The sequence below is a fragment of the Palaemon carinicauda genome, chromosome 12 (genome assembly GCF_036898095.1).
Source record: "Palaemon carinicauda isolate YSFRI2023 chromosome 12, ASM3689809v2, whole genome shotgun sequence".
NCBI lineage: Eukaryota > Metazoa > Arthropoda > Malacostraca > Decapoda > Palaemonidae > Palaemon > Palaemon carinicauda.
The window spans coordinates 65,723,514-65,741,013 of NC_090736.1; the positions used below are offsets into that span (position 1 = coordinate 65,723,514).

Genomic DNA, 17,500 nt, shown 5'->3' on the forward strand with positions numbered 1-17,500 from the left:
AGGTTACCTTATTTAGAAGGGTGGTGAACAAAGGCTCCCTCACCCCCCCCCCCTACCCCATTCCAAAACCCCTACACCTTCCACATTTTTTTTTTCTGAGAATTATAATCATACTTTATCAATATCAGAAAGTATCACAACAGACGATAAAATATTCTAAATAATCAACTGCCTTCATGAAACAGATTGGGTATGAATCACGACTCCTCCATTATAATCAAAAACAGTTTATAAGTCCTATACAGTTAAGCTACGAATTAATTGAGCGGGTGATGGTTAAAATACGTGGATTGGAACTGCCTTCTAATATTAGAAATTATGAAATAGCTTTAAATCCAAAAGCCTTTGGTTTAGGAACTAATAGAATTAATGTATTCCTTAACAGGTATACGTATACCAATCATTATTACAATGCGCAGTGTGGAACTCCCGTCGTCTTTTGTTTTCACATTGAGAAAAAATTGTAACGGGATGGTGGCACTCCACTCTACTTGCAAAAATATTTTCCTTCTTAAATCATTGAATAGTTAACCTTACAAAATGACATGAAACAGGCGGCGAGGAGGATGCCGTATTGAAAAAAAATGTTTTAGTAAATGACTGGGGTTTCGTAATGCAAAACTAGATGAAAATATACTGTACACACTTACACAACTTCTAACTATTAGGATCTTAGACTGGTGCATTTAAAGTCAAATACGAAGTGTCACTGTGTTCAAGCTGTAGCTATAAAACAAAGTAATTATCCTCCCTATAACTGCTAGAAACTATTAATCGCGCTCTCTCTCTCTCTCTCTCTCTCTCTCTCTCTCTCTCTCTCTCTTGATCTTAACCTGCCGATACTCTTAACACAATTTTCATATTCTAAGTTTTATATTTCCATCCCCGTAAGGAACACCCCCCCCCCTCTCTCTCTCTCTCTCTCTCTCTCTCTCTCTCTCTCTCTCTCTCTCTCTCTCTCTCTCTCTCTCCAAATTATGACTGTTTTGATACTGCTGCGATCACTATAAATTTCACACTCTGGACATTAACGATTAAAGACTCCCCAAAACAAAATGGGCATGAATCCTACCCCTTCATTAAAGTCGAAATCTTTGTACGAATACTGAGGGAATTCCGTCCTTATGACGTACCTAACCGACAGGACTTTCTTAACCCTATAATGAGATGTTGGAATTAAATTAAGCTTGATTTTTCTTAGATAGGGATCGAAAACTTGAAGCCTCGGCCTACACCGGTCACTAATCTCATTACCATTCGATAATTAAGCAATCAGACAGCGGGAGAACTGCTTCTATCCAATCAAAATGCAAGACTTTATGACCCCCTGTTGCTATTGGACAAATGAGGTAATCTGACGCTCTGGAGGGGATTTTCAGCTTCAGTTTACGTTCCATTCCATCAAGCCATTGTTACTTGCACCCATAATCACAGCTGATAGACGTCAGAGGGCCATGGCAGGTGAAAGGCTTCTCTTAGTGGAAATGAACATATGATGTTCTAATTGGCGAGAACATTCACGTGATTGTGAACTTTAAATCATTTAAGTTTCCCAGCCAAGGAGCTGCAACAAAAAACAACTCGCCAGGAGATGAAATCAAGTGCGCCAGTCAGTCAAAAGTATGTCTGAGATGTATAGCAGAAGCAGAATAAAGAAATCGGGAGTCGTAAATATCCGTCTCTGGTCTGACCAAGTGAAGCCGTCTCGTTCTCAGAGTACCAAGGATGTATGCTCCCTCGATCCTAATGTTTAATAAGGTACCAACTGTATAATAAGCACGAAGATTTAATGAGGTTCTCGGCGCTCCGCAGGATGAGGGAACGAGGGTGTCAGGGTATAAATTTTCATTGGCCTTCGATAAGGGATGGTGTTATGCCCGGCAGAGCAGCCATGACACAACGGTCAAATGCGCGTTTGTCTTTCTATTCCACTAAGAAGCACGGGCTCAATACTGAACAATATTCTAAAAGTTTTATTCCGGCTGTGACCTAGTTAGGAAATGACCTTCCTAATCTAATCGGGTAGTTGGATTGGTGGAACTTCAAAAGTTCAAATTTGCAGCGAATGTTTTTATATTGAACAGGCTGACATGACTCTTTTTATAACCTATTTATGAAATATATATTTCAATGTTGCTACTGTTCTTAAAATGTGATATTTTAATTATTCATAGCTTCTCTTGAAGTTAATTTATTTCCTTACCAAACTGGGATATTTTTTCTTGTTGGGGCCCTTGAGCTTTTAGCATCATGTTTTTCCAAATGGGGGTGTATCTTAGCTAATAATAATAATAATAATAATAATAATAATAATAATAATAATAATAATAATAATAATAATAATAATAATATTCTGTAAGAAAAAAATATAAGAAACATGGGCAAGGGTACGTGGTCAAATTCTTGCGTATAATAGAGTAAGCGGCCAATTCCATTGTGTATAACAAGGTAAGTGACCTAACCCATTACGCATATGAAGGTATATAATTAAGTAAGAGATTTAATCCTTTGCATATAATAAGGAAAGAATCTAACCAGTTGAGATTTAATCCTTTGCATATAATAAGGAAAGAATCTAACCAGTTGAGATTTAATCCTTTGCATATAATAAGGAAAGAATCTAACCAGTTGTGTCTAGGAAGGTAATTAATTCAATCCCTTCAGTAGATTAATGTAAAATCATCTAATCCATTTAATTCACCAAATATTATTATTATTATTATTACTTGCTAGGCTACATTTAAAAGTAGCGACCACTGGAACTGAAGTAGTTTGTATCAGTCGACAAATAAGGGCTAGTTTTCTATGCTACACCACATATCATGCACACTATTATTATTATTATTATTATTATTATTATTATTATTATTAGCGAGGATACAACCCTAGTTGGAAAAGCATGATGCTATAAGCCCAAGGGCTCCAACAGGGAAAAATAGCCCAGTGAGGAAAGTAAACAAGAAAATAAACAAATTCCAAGAGAAGTAATAACAGTAAAAATATAACATTTCAAGAAATTTAGCAACATTAAACTTGATCTATCATATATAAACTAAAAAACTTCATAAAAAAAGGAAGAGAAACAAGATAGAAATACTGAGCCCGAGTGTACCCTCAAGCAAGAGAACTCTAACCCAAGACAGCGGAAGACCATGGTACAGAGGCTATGGCAATACCAAAGACTTCGATTTTGGAGTGTCCTTCTCCTAGAAGAGCTGCTTACCATAGCTAAAGGGTCTCTTCTATCCTTACCAAGAGGAAAGTAGCTACTGAACAATTAAATTGCAGTAATTAACCCCTTGAGTGAAGAAGTACTGTGTGTTAATCTTAGTGCTGTCAGGTGTATGAAGACAGCGGAGAATGTGAAAAAAGAATATGCCTGACTATTCAGTGTATGCGGAGGCAAAGAAACAAAGGAGCCGTATGAAAAGTAATAGACCAAGAACACTACCCTGAACAAGACCAGATATTACATTCCTATGATCACTATGGTGCCCATCAACAGGATCTCTCTAAAATTTTCTTCTATCAAGTGCCAGAACTCACCCAGATTGAAAGCACATTTGAACATTTTGTTCAATTTTACAAACTTTGAGATGGAAGGATAGCGTTTTTCCTAAAGTCCAGACGAAATTTTTACAGTAAATGTTCATTACAGACATTATCTGCATAATTAGAGAAAATGTAGAATTTGTGCCATTATGGCAGTGTTTGAGTTTGAGAACACGTTTCTCATGATTAACACGGTTAAAGGCAGCTGTGGAATGATCTTCCACAGCTGCCTTTAACCGTGTTAATCATGAGAAACGTGTTCTCAAACTCAAACAGTTGGGAGTAGGTGGGTCTTTTCTCAACATCCTTATTGAATTTTTACGTAACAGAGCAGTTGTTAATGGGCATCATAGAGAGTATAGAAATGTAATATCTGGTGTTCCTCAGGGTAGTGTTCTTGTATTATTTATCATATCATATGCAAATGATATGTAGTCAACCTAGAAAACTAAGCTCGTTACATATGCAGATGATGCTACTCTCCATATCAATTCCATCCTCTGAATATAGAACTTGGGTTGCTGAATCTCTCAATAGAGATCTAACTAATATTAGTGCATGGTGCAAATTATGGGGCATGAACTTGAACCTTACCAAAACTCAAAGTATGATTGTACGTAGATCGAGGAGAGTGGCTCATCAAAATCCAGATCTTTGCACTGATAATGTTTCTTTAACTATACACAAATTTAAAATATTAGGTGTGACTCCTAATTGTAAATTTAGTTTTTGAGGTACACATTCAGTTTGTTTCTTCTTCAATAGCACAAAAAAAAAGCTTATTGAGAAAGTCTTTCACGATTTTCGGTGATCAATCTATCCTGAATGAATCTTTTAATTCTTCCAGTTTACCTCGTTTCGAGCATTGTTTTGTCTGGTCTTCAGCTCCTGACTCCTCTCAATTTGTTGGGCAAAAGCTTGCTGTCTATTAATTTTTTTATTCCTGATCTTGAACTTCATCTATGGCACCATTGTTCAGTTAGTTCTTTATGCATGTTGCATAAAATATTTCACAATTCTGATCATCATTTGCATTCAGATCCTCACAGACTACCATCCTATATGTTGTACTAGGTATGCAGTTAATTCTAAGCCGTGCCTTGTCTATCATAAGGCTCAATAATGAACGGTATTCTAGAAGGTTTATTCCAGCTGTTTATTTTATCTTATATATAGTTTATTTATTTCCTTATACCTTTGCCTCCTCACTGGCCTATTTTCCTTGTTGCACCCCTAGGGTTTGTAGCATGCTGCATTTCCAACTAGGGTTGTAGCTTAGCTAGCAATAATAATAATAAAAGATGCAAATGGGTAAAAACCCTTCACTTGTATTTTGAAGCAAAAGGTACGAGCCTGGACAGCAAGATAGAAGAAAGGAAAAGATATCGGAGGTAGAGAGACGTAATGTACGAAAATTATTTACTACTTCTCTTGTAGCTTTTCTATTACCTTATTTCCTTTCCTCACTGGGCTATTTTTCCCTTTGGAGCCCTTGGGCTTACAGCATTTTGCTTTTCCTACTAGGGTTGTAGTTTGGCTTTTAATAATAATAATAATAATAATAATAATAATAATAATAATAATAATAATAATAATAATAAATCCCGAAGATGAACGTTTTTGTTTTCTTTTCCCAATTATAATCATTTTCGGACGGAGTCTCAAACAAGCGCGGAACTAGCGGGGTAGTGGAAAACTATGATCTCCTAAGTAAAATCTACAGTACATAGCATGAGGCACACTGACAGCATTCTAGGAAAATTGATGCTGCAAATAACCTCTTTATGGAAGAACAGATATTCGGTGCTAAGACTGACTCGTAGATCAAATCATCTAGCGTTACATGAAATTAATAGAAACCTCACACGCCAAGAAATATTTGTAAATATTTTGAAATAAAATACCTAAGCAGTAATTTTCAAATGCAATGAAACAAAAATCTCTTGATATCGAAAAACTTTTAATGTGGTTATTTGATACATCAAATTTAGAAAAGAGAGAGAGAGAGAGAGAGAGAGAGAGAGAGAGAGAGAGAGAGAGAGAGAGAGAGAGAGAGAGAGAGAAAAGGGAAGAAAGAAATTGCAGGGAAAGGGGAGAGAAAAAGAGGAGGAAGGGAAGGAAGAGGATAAGGAGAGAGAGAGAGAGAGAGAGAGAGAGAGAGAGAGAGAGAGAGAGAGAGAGAGAGAGAGAGAGAGAGGGGGGGGGGAGGAGTTAAGGAGAGGGAGAGACCCCGTGAGATGGCTGATATCGGAAATAAAGAACCGGTTGTTTTAATCCTGATGGTCCAGCGTTGCAATTAACGAGGTACGCCAGTATAATTGCCTCTCCCTGGATTAATTCAATTAAGATATATATCACAATGTTCTCTTTACACCTTGGCGCGATGGATGGAGCCTCTTGGCCGTTCCTTTTTCCTTCAAAAGGCAAGAGGTATTCATTATTAATATAATTATGATCATAGTCCTTGTCAAAATGATTATCTTGAGAGAGAGAGAGAGAGAGAGAGAGAGAGAGAGAGAGAGAGAGAGAGAGAGAGAGAGAGAGAGAGAGAGTACATGTATGTTTGCTTGTGCGTATGTGGAGGTAACGTGGTCTTAATCAACTATTTCTGCAGTGGTAATAACTGGCTGTTTTATATGTACTGACTCAGCTGCATCCTACGTGTCACTAAGTATATCCAATCCATCCGTTTAAGAACAAAGTCTATTGGTCTCTTACGACCCTCTGACCCATTTCGCAAGTCCCCATTCCCCCACGCCCCTCGGAGCTTAAGAAAATGGCATTTGGTTGTCCTTAACTTTTCTGAAGTCTTCAATGTCAACAATAATAAAAAAAGATACATATTGTGTTGTTTAATTACATTAGATAAAAGCAAATGCTATTTCATGGTTGAGCAAAAAGAATCTTTTTGTATTCATTTAAAGCAAATGAGGAATTAAACAAACAGACTATATCCTCGATTATAAGTCTTTGATTTGGTGATTTACTTTACTTACTTTAAGGGCTGCTTATCTGGTCCGGTACAGCAGGTGAACCCACTCTCTACGGGACCTCCACGATTGTTTTATGATGTTCCTTCGGGAGGATTTAACATTTCACAATGCGTATTGTTCAAAGTTCAAAGTTGGAGCAAATGTGTTTATGTTGACCGGGCTGACATGATTCTTTTTATAGTTTATATAACATATCTGTTTTTGACGTTGTTAATAGTTTATATAGGACATATCTGTTTTGACGCTGTTACTGTTTTTAGAATAATATATTGTTAATTTATTCTCATTTATTTATTTCCTTATATCCTTTCCTCACTCGGCTATTTTTCCCTGTTGGGGCCCTTAGGCTTATAGCATCTTGCTTTTCCAACTAGGGTTGTAGCTTGGCTAGTAATAATGATAATAATACTGTTTGATCATCTTTGTCAAAACACTCGCAGAATAAGGTCTTCGTTTCCTCTTGAAAGCCTTAATATCTTTAATTATTCCGATGTCTCGACCGGTTCTGATAACTTCGTGGGTTATTGTACATATTTTAAATTCAATTATCGCTTTCATCGGCAGCCAATATAGATCAATTAGTATAGGAGTGATCTTTTCTCTAGGTGGGACACCTTTCATCAGTCTTGATCCTCTGTTTATTATGTTTTGCAATTTCTTAAGTTGTACTTTTTGTAGATGGAGTTACATTAGTCAATTCTGGTAATCACAGAGTTTATCACAAGTTTCTTTACGGAACATTCATCCAGGTACTTTTTTTTATAAAAAGCAATATTTCTTTGATGATAACCAGCAGTTTTTACTACATTTTTTATTTGGGCATTGAAAGGCAAGTTACAGTCAAGAGATACCACCTAGATCACGAACTTTACTAGATATCAGCACTGAGTCATTATTTATGTTTATTTGAATATCACCCAAGCTTCTCAGTGTTTCTCTTTCCCACCACCATAAACTCAGTTTTGTTCTCATTTAATTTTAGTTGTTTAATTGTCATCCATTCTCTAACACTATCAAAGATTCGGTTTAGAGTTTTAGCAGCGTCGTCTATATCATTTATGGAGATGTAAAAATGTGTGTCATCCGCAAATAGTTTGAACTTCACACCATGCCTTTGTAGTACTTTCGATAGACCGATAGTAAAGATACAGAATAAGATTGGGCCAAGTACACTCCTCTAGGGTATCCCTCAGTTTAAACGTTCATATGATGGATAAGAGTTTCCAAATAGAACACAGTAATTTCTACTAACCAAGTACTCTTTCAGGTACTCGAAAGCTTTATGATCCGGGTTGTGGTGGCCGATGTGCTAACGTCCCTGACTGGTGAACGCCAGACTGGGGTTTGGGTCCCGCTCAAACTCGCTAGTTTCTTTGGTCGCTGCAACCTCACCATCTTTGAGAGCTAAGGATGGGGGGTTTGAGGGAACCTATGGGTCTATCTGCTGAGTCATCAGCAGCCATTGCCTAGCCCTCTTTGGCCCTAGCTTAGGTGGAGAGGGGTCTTGGGCGCTGATCATATGTATATATGGTGAGTCTCTAGGGCATTGCCTGTTTGATAGGGCAATGTCACTGTCCCTTGCCTCTGCCATTCATGAGCAGCTTTTAAAACTTTAAACTGGGGTCTGTGGGGCATTCGCTACTTGTATGAAACAGATGGGGGGGGGACCCCACCATTGCACTATTAATGAACAATTAAGAGGTTAGAAAGCAAGAAGGAAGAAAGAAAGAGGAACTATCGGGGTAGTGGAAAACTAAGATCTCCTAAGTAAAATCTACAGTACATAGCATGAGGCACACTGACAGCATTCTAAAGAAGGAAAAAATTAGAATGTTTTCCCTGGAAAAGTATATCAACAATGAGCTACCGCCTTTGCAACTGCAACCAAACCAGAGGAAGATATCCCCTTCCTATTTAAAGGATGCCCTCAGCCTTCCTCCCTCGAACGCCCTCCCCCCTTCCCCCGATGCATGATAGAAGTGGTCGTCATCCATCAGAGATTTGACAATGTAATTCGAGGTTCATGACTCGAAAAGACTCATCGCTGATCAATTCATTCAGCCTCTCCACGAATAAGGAACGAGAGACGAGACGCCGGAGAAGAAGAAGTCCCAGAACTTGAGGAAAAAGAAATTCTCTCTCTCTCTCTCTCTCTCTCTCTCTCTCTCTCTCTCTCTCTCTCTCTCTCTCTCTCTCTCTCTCTTGATTACTATTCATTAATATGTGTGTATGTATATATATATATATATATATATATATATATATATATATATATATATATATATATATATATATAACAAATGCCGTCGTTTCTAGTCCACTGCAGAACAAAAGCCTCAGGTATGTCTTTAGTCATGTCTGGGTTTGGCCATTTTCATCACCACAATGGCCACTTCATAATGGTGATGATGGGAGACTTCAGTCTGATCGCTCACAGCAAACCAACATAGTATTGGTGGCCCCAACACGTAAAGCTTTGTTAATTATGGCGATGCATAAATCGTTTCACCACGTTAAGGTATCCCTACTCAGAAAGGGATATATATATATATATATATATATATATATATATATATATATATACACATATATATATATATATATATATATATATATATATATATATACAATTACTAATTTCCTACATCTACCACACTGAATAACAATTATACTTCAGGTTTTTTTTTTCTCTCTGTCGAAAAGTCAAGAAATAGGTCCGTTACTTCTCTCTTCCTTTTATCCATCATTGTCATTTTATCCCATGGCCAAAATCACTCCTCTTTCACCCCCAAATCCGATCCTCTTTCACCCCCAAATCCGATCCCTTTCACCCCCAAATCCGATCCTCTTTCACCCCCAAATCCGATCACTTTCACCCCAAAATTCGATCCTCTTTCACCCCCAAATCCGATCCCTTCCACCCCCAAATCCGATCCTCTTCCACCCCCAAATCCGATCCCTTTCACCCCAAAATTCGATCCTCTTTCACCCCCAAATCCGATCCCTTCCACCCCCAAATCCGATCCTCTTCCACCCCAAAATCCGATCCCTGTGCCCTAAAAGTTCAAATGAATTCACTGATGGCTATACTGTAATTCCAAATGCGCAGGACCTTATCCAGATTCACCTGTGTTTACTTTTAACACCACCAACGTGGATAATTCTTTTTTTTATTATTATTGTTAAAATTCTCTCCTTATGTTTCTTTTGTCTACCTGTTTGTGGAAAATTAATTCATTCTTTGTTAAGCTTTTTTATACGTGCCTAAACCTTGTAGCAAATATATATATATATATATATATATATATATATATATATATATATATATAAGCGCTCTCATAGGGACACCTAACCGCGAATGCGGAGATAATCACTTCTGTTTCCAGTTCATGCTTATTTGTGACGCTATTAAACAGGAATAAAACAATTCATTAATGGAAATTTAGTTTAATTTTGCAAAAAGATGCTAAAAGATTCGGGGAAACGTGGAAGTGTGATAGTCTAGGATTCCTCGTGGTTCGGGAAACAGATTATCAATAGTTTTTTTTTTTTTTTTCTTTTTTTTTTTTTTTTTTTTTTTTGCACTGACCAGATTCTGCTTTCAACATTGTTCAAGTGATCAGTAGTGTTTTGTACCGACTAGAATCTGCTTCTTTTATTTTCACTAATGCTTATATGTATTTAAACAAATTAGATTAGATAAAGCATTATATTAAAAGGTAATTTGAATTAGTAAAACTATATTACACACTGATTAGGTGATAAGCAAAGACCAGAAATTCCCTTTATATAACGATTAAAATCTTATACATAAAGCCTTAAAAGGCGTATATAAATTATAATCATGTTTTTTTTTTCACATTTCATCACTAAATTTTAGAAATTCTTGGCCATGCACTGAATCCTAAGAAATACTTAGAGGCTATAGATAATAAGTGACAAGTCATCATCAAATTACTTTGGAAAGTTCACTTTAATGTTAAGAAAGGTAAAGTATCGGACACGGCAAATCCTTCATAATTCATCCACTTAACAACATCCAAACAAAGCATTAGGACAAGGACATGATTTTGACTGATACAACCGAGCAAACGCATCGCGTAGCTGAAAAGCAATATAAACAATAAGCAGAGACAACGACTATTAAAATTCCAAAGATGGTAAAAATGCGAAGCGTCAGACAACAATTAATTTTGGTGAAGGTTAAATGAAGCAGATCCATCAGATGCCAAATTTTACGCTGCGTAATTACTCGGCGAGGGAACAGCGCTGAGTAGTACACCCCACATCCTCCCCCCCACCCTCAGTCCTCCCCCATAAACCTACCCCAGACCTCTACAATAAACCCCACCCCTCCCCAACCACTCCATTAACAACGTGCCTACAGACCTTCCTCCTAGATCATGTTGAGTGGCTGCCCAATCCTTCGTTATTACTGCACTAGCATGGTTGCAGTAGTCTTGTCTTTAAACTCTCTCTCTCTCTCTCTCTCTCTCTCTCTCTCTCTCTCTCTCTCTCTCTCTCTCTCTCTCTCTCTCTCTAAAGATGACTCATGATTACCTCGTGTCTGGTATACTCCTGAGGACAAGATCACTTAACTAACAGGAATTCAATGAGAACCGTAATGAGTATGGTAATCATAGTCTTTCCCAGGTTCTTAGAGAGGATTGCATTTTCAGTAGCATTGTATCATAATGTTTGTCGAAGCTGAGATTTATTCCCCTTTCATAATCTAGGTCAAGCCTTAGGGTACCTCAGGCATTCATTTGATAAAATTAACATTTACTTTTCCCTGTTGGAGCCCTTGGGCTTATAGCATCTCGCTTTTCCAACTAGGGTTGTAGCTTACCCAATAATAATAATAATAATAATAATAATAATAATAATAATAATAATAATAATAATAATAATAATAATAAAATAAATTTACTTATAAGTGGGCTTAAAATTATTTATTAAAAAAAAATTTAATTACTTTGCAATATTTGTTAGATATTGGGGAGCAAAAGGCCATTAAAAAATTGCGTTAGAACAGATTATGCAACCTATACAACGAAAACAAGTTCAAACGTGATTTGTTTTCCCGTTACTGCCCTTTTTATTTGACCTTTTTTATCTTTTATTAGAACTTTTTTTTATAGCCGAATCTCAACCGTATCTGTAGTTCTATTTAAACCACGATAAAAACTAATGCACACTAACTCAAATGATAATTTTTCATAAGATTTGTTTTTCTTAATGTTTATTTATAAAATACTGTATCTCATCTGTAGTATTGCATCATGAAGAAATTCACCACCAGAGTTCTTTTTATACATAAAACGATATACAAAAACACCTTCAAACCGCTTAAAATCTATAATTTCTTATTACTAAACTATAAAATTGATGCGAGATGTATTCAGTAAACCAAAATTCAAAATATTCCTCAGTAAAGTCATTGCAAAGTAACAAATTTGCTGGAGAAAAAGGTTTTTGTGGAAAACAATTCAAATGATAGCGAGCGTATAGCATTTTAGATAACAATTAACAGTACTTTGCCATGATGATCCGATTCTTAGATACAGAGATGATAAAAGATTAACTATACTATTCTATTTTAAAGGTACTCCTTCATTACACAAGCAAGAGCATCTTATTACTTATAGAGTTCTAAAACAATCTAGTTTCACATGAGCCTTTAAGATAGCTAGTGATTTTGGCACTAAAGAAATCGTCTTCGCCGGCTATCCTTTTTATCTCTGAAATGAACGGGATATAAACTAATTATAGTGTAGTAGCATCTATGATACAACACCTGAACAGCTCTAAAACAGTGTTCCCCGTACCTGATCTAAGGCATAAACAAGTCATCGAACTTAAATACAGCGATGCATCCTAACCTAACCTTACCTAACCAGGATCTGTATTCCCAGCCCCCTTCCCCTTCCACCTAAACCTCAATTTCAGGGATTGGAGGCATGTACAAAACTAATCTGTTATGCTTCTAAATAGCAGTTACCTTCTATATCAATCTTAACGAAAAACATCCAATTTCAGTTGCTGATGGGGCAACCTTGCAAATGGTTTTAGCAATTTGATCATCCTCTGCCAGATTTTTATTCAGACGTATCACCTTCCATAATAAGTCCATTTTGATGGGTGGAGTAATTAAAGACCATGTTTTTAAGTTCCAAAAAAGGACTAATGGGTTTCCTCAGTGGTCTGTTGTTTCTGTTGCACTTTAATACCTCATTAATAACCACCTTCAAATACCCTTGCATCCTATCAATTCGCAAATAACTATCTATACACTTCCAAACTTATCATCCTTTAAAAGCTTTTAAAGGTAGATCAGGAATGGCAGAGGCAAGGGACAGTAACAATGCCCCAGAGACTGGCCATATATTCCTATGATCAGCGCTCAAGCAACCTATCCATCCAGGCTAGGACCAGGGAGAGCTAGGCAATGGCTGCTGAGGACTCACCAGGTAGACCTATAGGCTCCCCAAAACACCCCATCCTTAGATCACAAGGATAGTGAAGATTCAAGACACTACAAGAAACTATCGAGCTTAAGCGGGTCTCAAACCCCAGTCCGGCGATCGCAAGGCAGGGACGTTTCCAATCGGTCACCACAATCCTACTTCATCCTTACAGGAGGCTTGTTTTTGGTCTTGCTTAATGCGCTACAAATTCAAAAGTGAGTTACGTCTCTCAATGGGACAAACAAAACCTGTTTATATCAGCTCCTATAACACTATAATTTCTCTATGTAATGTCCCCTAAAATCGATCTGACAATTTGGGATTTGATGGCATCAAACTCGTCAGCATTCTGAATTAAAAAGTAAAAAGTGATTGTCTAGAAAAAAACAACTTCACGATCCAGGTTTAAGTCTGCCTTTAAGGAAGGTGGTTGTAGTCTGTTGCAGTATTATATACTTCAAATCTATAATGCTTACATAACCTTGTTAGTTTTACAAAATATACTTCCTTTATGTCCATCTACTTTACGTACTTTTTCTTCACAATTGAACTTTAAGGTTTCATCGAAAGTTGCATTACGGCAGTGAATGGTTTCACAGGGCCAAGCGCCGGGCTATACTGTATACCAAAAATTCATGAATCCAATTCTATCGCAAAGTCAACCACAATTATATACGTAGTTATGAAGCATGTTAAACACCAAAATCTGTGTTATTTACCCTTGGATTGAGATAACACTTGAAAATTTCCTTATTTCCGAATTACTGTTACAATTCATCACAAATATGTCGCCAGCCATAAATCTTTTAAATTGACCAGTTTCTGAAAACTTTATCATTTTAGGAAGCTTTGCTAACGAATATTTTCATTCGAGAGTCAGACAGACATTAAAAGAGATATGAAACTAATGAACGGATAGACAGTATAAGAATCTGATGAATAGGTAGGCAGTAACAGGAACTGATGAGCAGATAGACAGTAAAAGAAACAGACGAACTGATACAGTAAAAACTGATGAAGAGATAAGACAGTAAACGAAACAGACGAACAAATGGACAATTAAAGAATCTGAGGAACAGAAAGAAAAAAACGACAAAAACAATACGTTCATCGGTTTAGTTAACAACTATTGTCCTGAAATAACTGCAAAATTAAGAGTAAATTTATGAATTTACACCCCAGTGATCTGTCGTTGGAACTGGGGAGGCTTTTTAGCCCCAAATGAACGGCGGGGGGGGGGGTTGCAATTGCACTGAAGTTAAGTTAGACAGGTTTGAACAGCAAGATGGATGAAAGCAGAGGAATAAAAAGTGAGTGAAGCAATGGGTCCTACGGGACGCTAGAAAGGACTTTAGAGTATTGTTTCATTTCTTTTATAGGGCACCACAGGAACTACGATGCAGTCAATACATGAATCAAATACAATTTCTCCACGAAATATGCTAATTTGCAAAGACCCAACTCACTGACACTATGATGACTAGAGGGACACTCGGTAGAGCGCAGACATCCACCGCGGCAGCTTATTTCTCGACCTTTTGCTCGACCCTGACCTTGACCTTTATCCTTTACATGTATTAATTGGCATGGATTTTCATACACTCAAATATGAACCAAACTTGTGGCTGATTACGTGAATTGGACATTTTGCTTGGCCTTGAACTTCAAAAATTTAATAATTTCCAGCTTTTTACGTAACGGTTAATCCCTGCAAGTTTCATTACTCTACGATTAAAATTGTGGTCAGGAATCTGTTCACAAGCAAACACACGTGCACACAAACATACAAACAGGGCAAAAACATAACCTCCTTCCAACCTCGTTGATGGAGGTAATAATATAGGACCAAAATTTCAGAAAATCCTCAAAAAAGCATTGCCAATACCTTCCGAGTAAACCCACGTCCAACGCCACGGTATGGCTAAGTGGGTCCTGGGCAGGAGAGGGCATCGGGGGTATGTTATACGGCCGTGCGTGCGGGTCCCAGTCTGGTGCACAGCAGGGGGGGTGGGCTCTTGTTAAAGAGTTAGCGGGGAGCCGACAAATTAACTTCGCGCCACTATATCATGGACGGTACGCGGTTGCAACCTTACTAATATACTGACACTATAAAGTCAAATGTATGTGTGGTGAAATTTACACTGGCAGTTCAAGGCGTGACAAAGTAAGGTTGGTATCATGAACAACCTTTGTATTTTCGTTGGAGCTTTTTCAATTTTAATCAATGACGATGCGCTCTCTCTCTCTCTCTCTCTCTCTCTCTCTCTCTCTCTCTCTCTCTCTCTCTCTCTCTCTCTCTCTCTCGAGGATTTTATTCTGCCATATATTTGTCCATGAAATATTCGCAACCATGAAATAACATCTTTTTTAAAAAGAAAACTTTTTTCACGATAAAAAAAAAGAGAAACTGTCCCACGAAAAGTCATTTCTGAGCAGATGTTTTAGGAAAAAATATTTTCCTGAGTATTGCAAAGCATTACGTTTTTGAAGGACAATCCCAGGGATGCATTTCTGGAGAATGACTCGCCACTTTCTCCGTCGGAATATCCTTTTTCCTCTTCCCGCCGAACTTAACTCTGCTAAATCCTTTCTCTTGTCCGCCTTAATACTTGCCAGGCTCTGGTAAATAACCCGGAGGATTTTTTCCTTTGAATTTCCCGTTGGCGATTAAGCAGTCGGACGGAGGAAGGTCATGCCATCTGCCAATCACCAGTCGGCAAGTCAAAGTACGTCTCTCGAAATGGGACGTGTTCCGACATTCACATGAGAGAGAGAGAGAGAGAGAGAGAGAGAGAGAGAGAGAGAGAGAGAGAGAGAGAGAGAGAGAGAGAGAGACCATATACATATTATAGTGTCCTCAGCTGTCCATTAGACGCTATTCTGTGTGTGTCAATTTTGAGAGAGAGAGAGAGAGAGAGAGAGAGAGAGAGAGAGAGAGAGAGAGAGAGAGAGAGCATATTCATATTTTTATGGCACGTGACCTCAGCTCTCCCCAACATGCCCTTTAGGGTGTCAGTTTAGGTGGTCATCCTATTTTTGTTATTACAGTTTGAATTTTTGTTTCACCTGATGACTAATGAAATCGAATCTAGTAGGCCTATTTAAAGGATTTTGAAAACAAGAGAGGTGGCGTGTTCCAAATCCTGAAGTAAATGATAGGGAGGAGTGATCAGACAAGTTAACGCTACTTATCACAATGTCTTCAAAAGCTTCAGAGAAAACGAGCCAAAGGAACATCTGCAGAAATCTACAGCCAGCCACATGATAATGATACAACACTGATCAAACTAAAAAGACACCTGGATTCACATCGGTCCACAAATGGTGCTTGGAAGGCATTCCCGTTTATTACGAAAATATTCCATACAAGGCAGTGCACTTCATATGAGGCACTCTAGAGCCTAGACATTATTAGACCTCGATACTACACAGTATTCTAGAAGCTTTATTCAACCTATGACCAAGTTCTGGTCTGATGTTCTTAATCAGGCAGGTGAATCGGTGTAAATTCCTAAATTCAAACTTGCAGCGAATGTTTTTATGTTTACCAGGTTGACACAAGTCTCTATAGTTTGTATTTGAAATGCCTATTTTAATATTGTTATTGCTCTTAAAATATTTTACATAAATTTTTCATTACTTCTCTTTTAGTTATTTCCTTACTTCCTTTCCTAACTGGGCTATTTTCCCTTGTCGAAGCCTTTAGGCTTATAGCACCCTGCTTTTCCAACAAGGGTTGTAGCTTGGCTAGTAATATTAACGAGTATGCATAGCGTCCATTTGGCCCCTTAGATGCCCCAACTATTAAGCCTTTAACATTACCTGCATGGTTTTCCCACAAGGGCACATCGGTGCCGAATCACATCTGTGGCCACAGTGCGTGGCACTGTATATTCCGCAAAACAAGCAATCAAACATAAAAGGATATGTAAGCATTATAAATTTGAAGTATATATACTGCAACAGAGTACAGTCACTTTCCTTAAAGGACGACTTCAACCTGGATCGTGAAGTTGTTATTCCAAGACAATCACTTTTTACATTTTAAATCAAAATGCTGACAAGTTTGATTTCATCATATTCCTAAGTGTCACAGATCGATTATGGAGACATTACATAAAAGAAACATTAGTTTTAAATTATAAGCGCTGATATAAAAAGGTTTTGTTTGTCCTATTGGGAGACTTTTTTTTTTTAAATGGCAGGACAGGATTAGAAATGAAACTATAAGAGAGATTACTCGAGTACCATATGTGGATGAGATCATGATAAGGGATAGATGGGATTGGTTTGGGCATGCTCTTCGCACTACCCAAGAGAGATTAGTTCACCCAAGGTCTATGGGTATATCTGGACCGTGAGTTCACCAAACGTAAAGCTGGTCTCCACAAGGCACTACGAGAGTTGGAAGACCCAGGCCTACATGGCTGAGGACTATGAAGAGCGAAGTAGGAGATGATGAATGGTGAGGTATTGAATTAAAAGCTC

At 37.6% G+C, this 17,500-nt stretch overlaps 1 protein-coding gene across 2 annotated transcripts in view; it reads right to left on the reverse strand.

Annotated features, from left to right (window-relative positions):
* The window catches only part of LOC137651243 (protein Star-like), a 270,504-nt gene that overhangs the window by 236,882 nt on the left and 16,122 nt on the right, over positions 1 to 17,500 (reverse strand). The gene's annotated exons all lie outside the window — the stretch shown is intronic.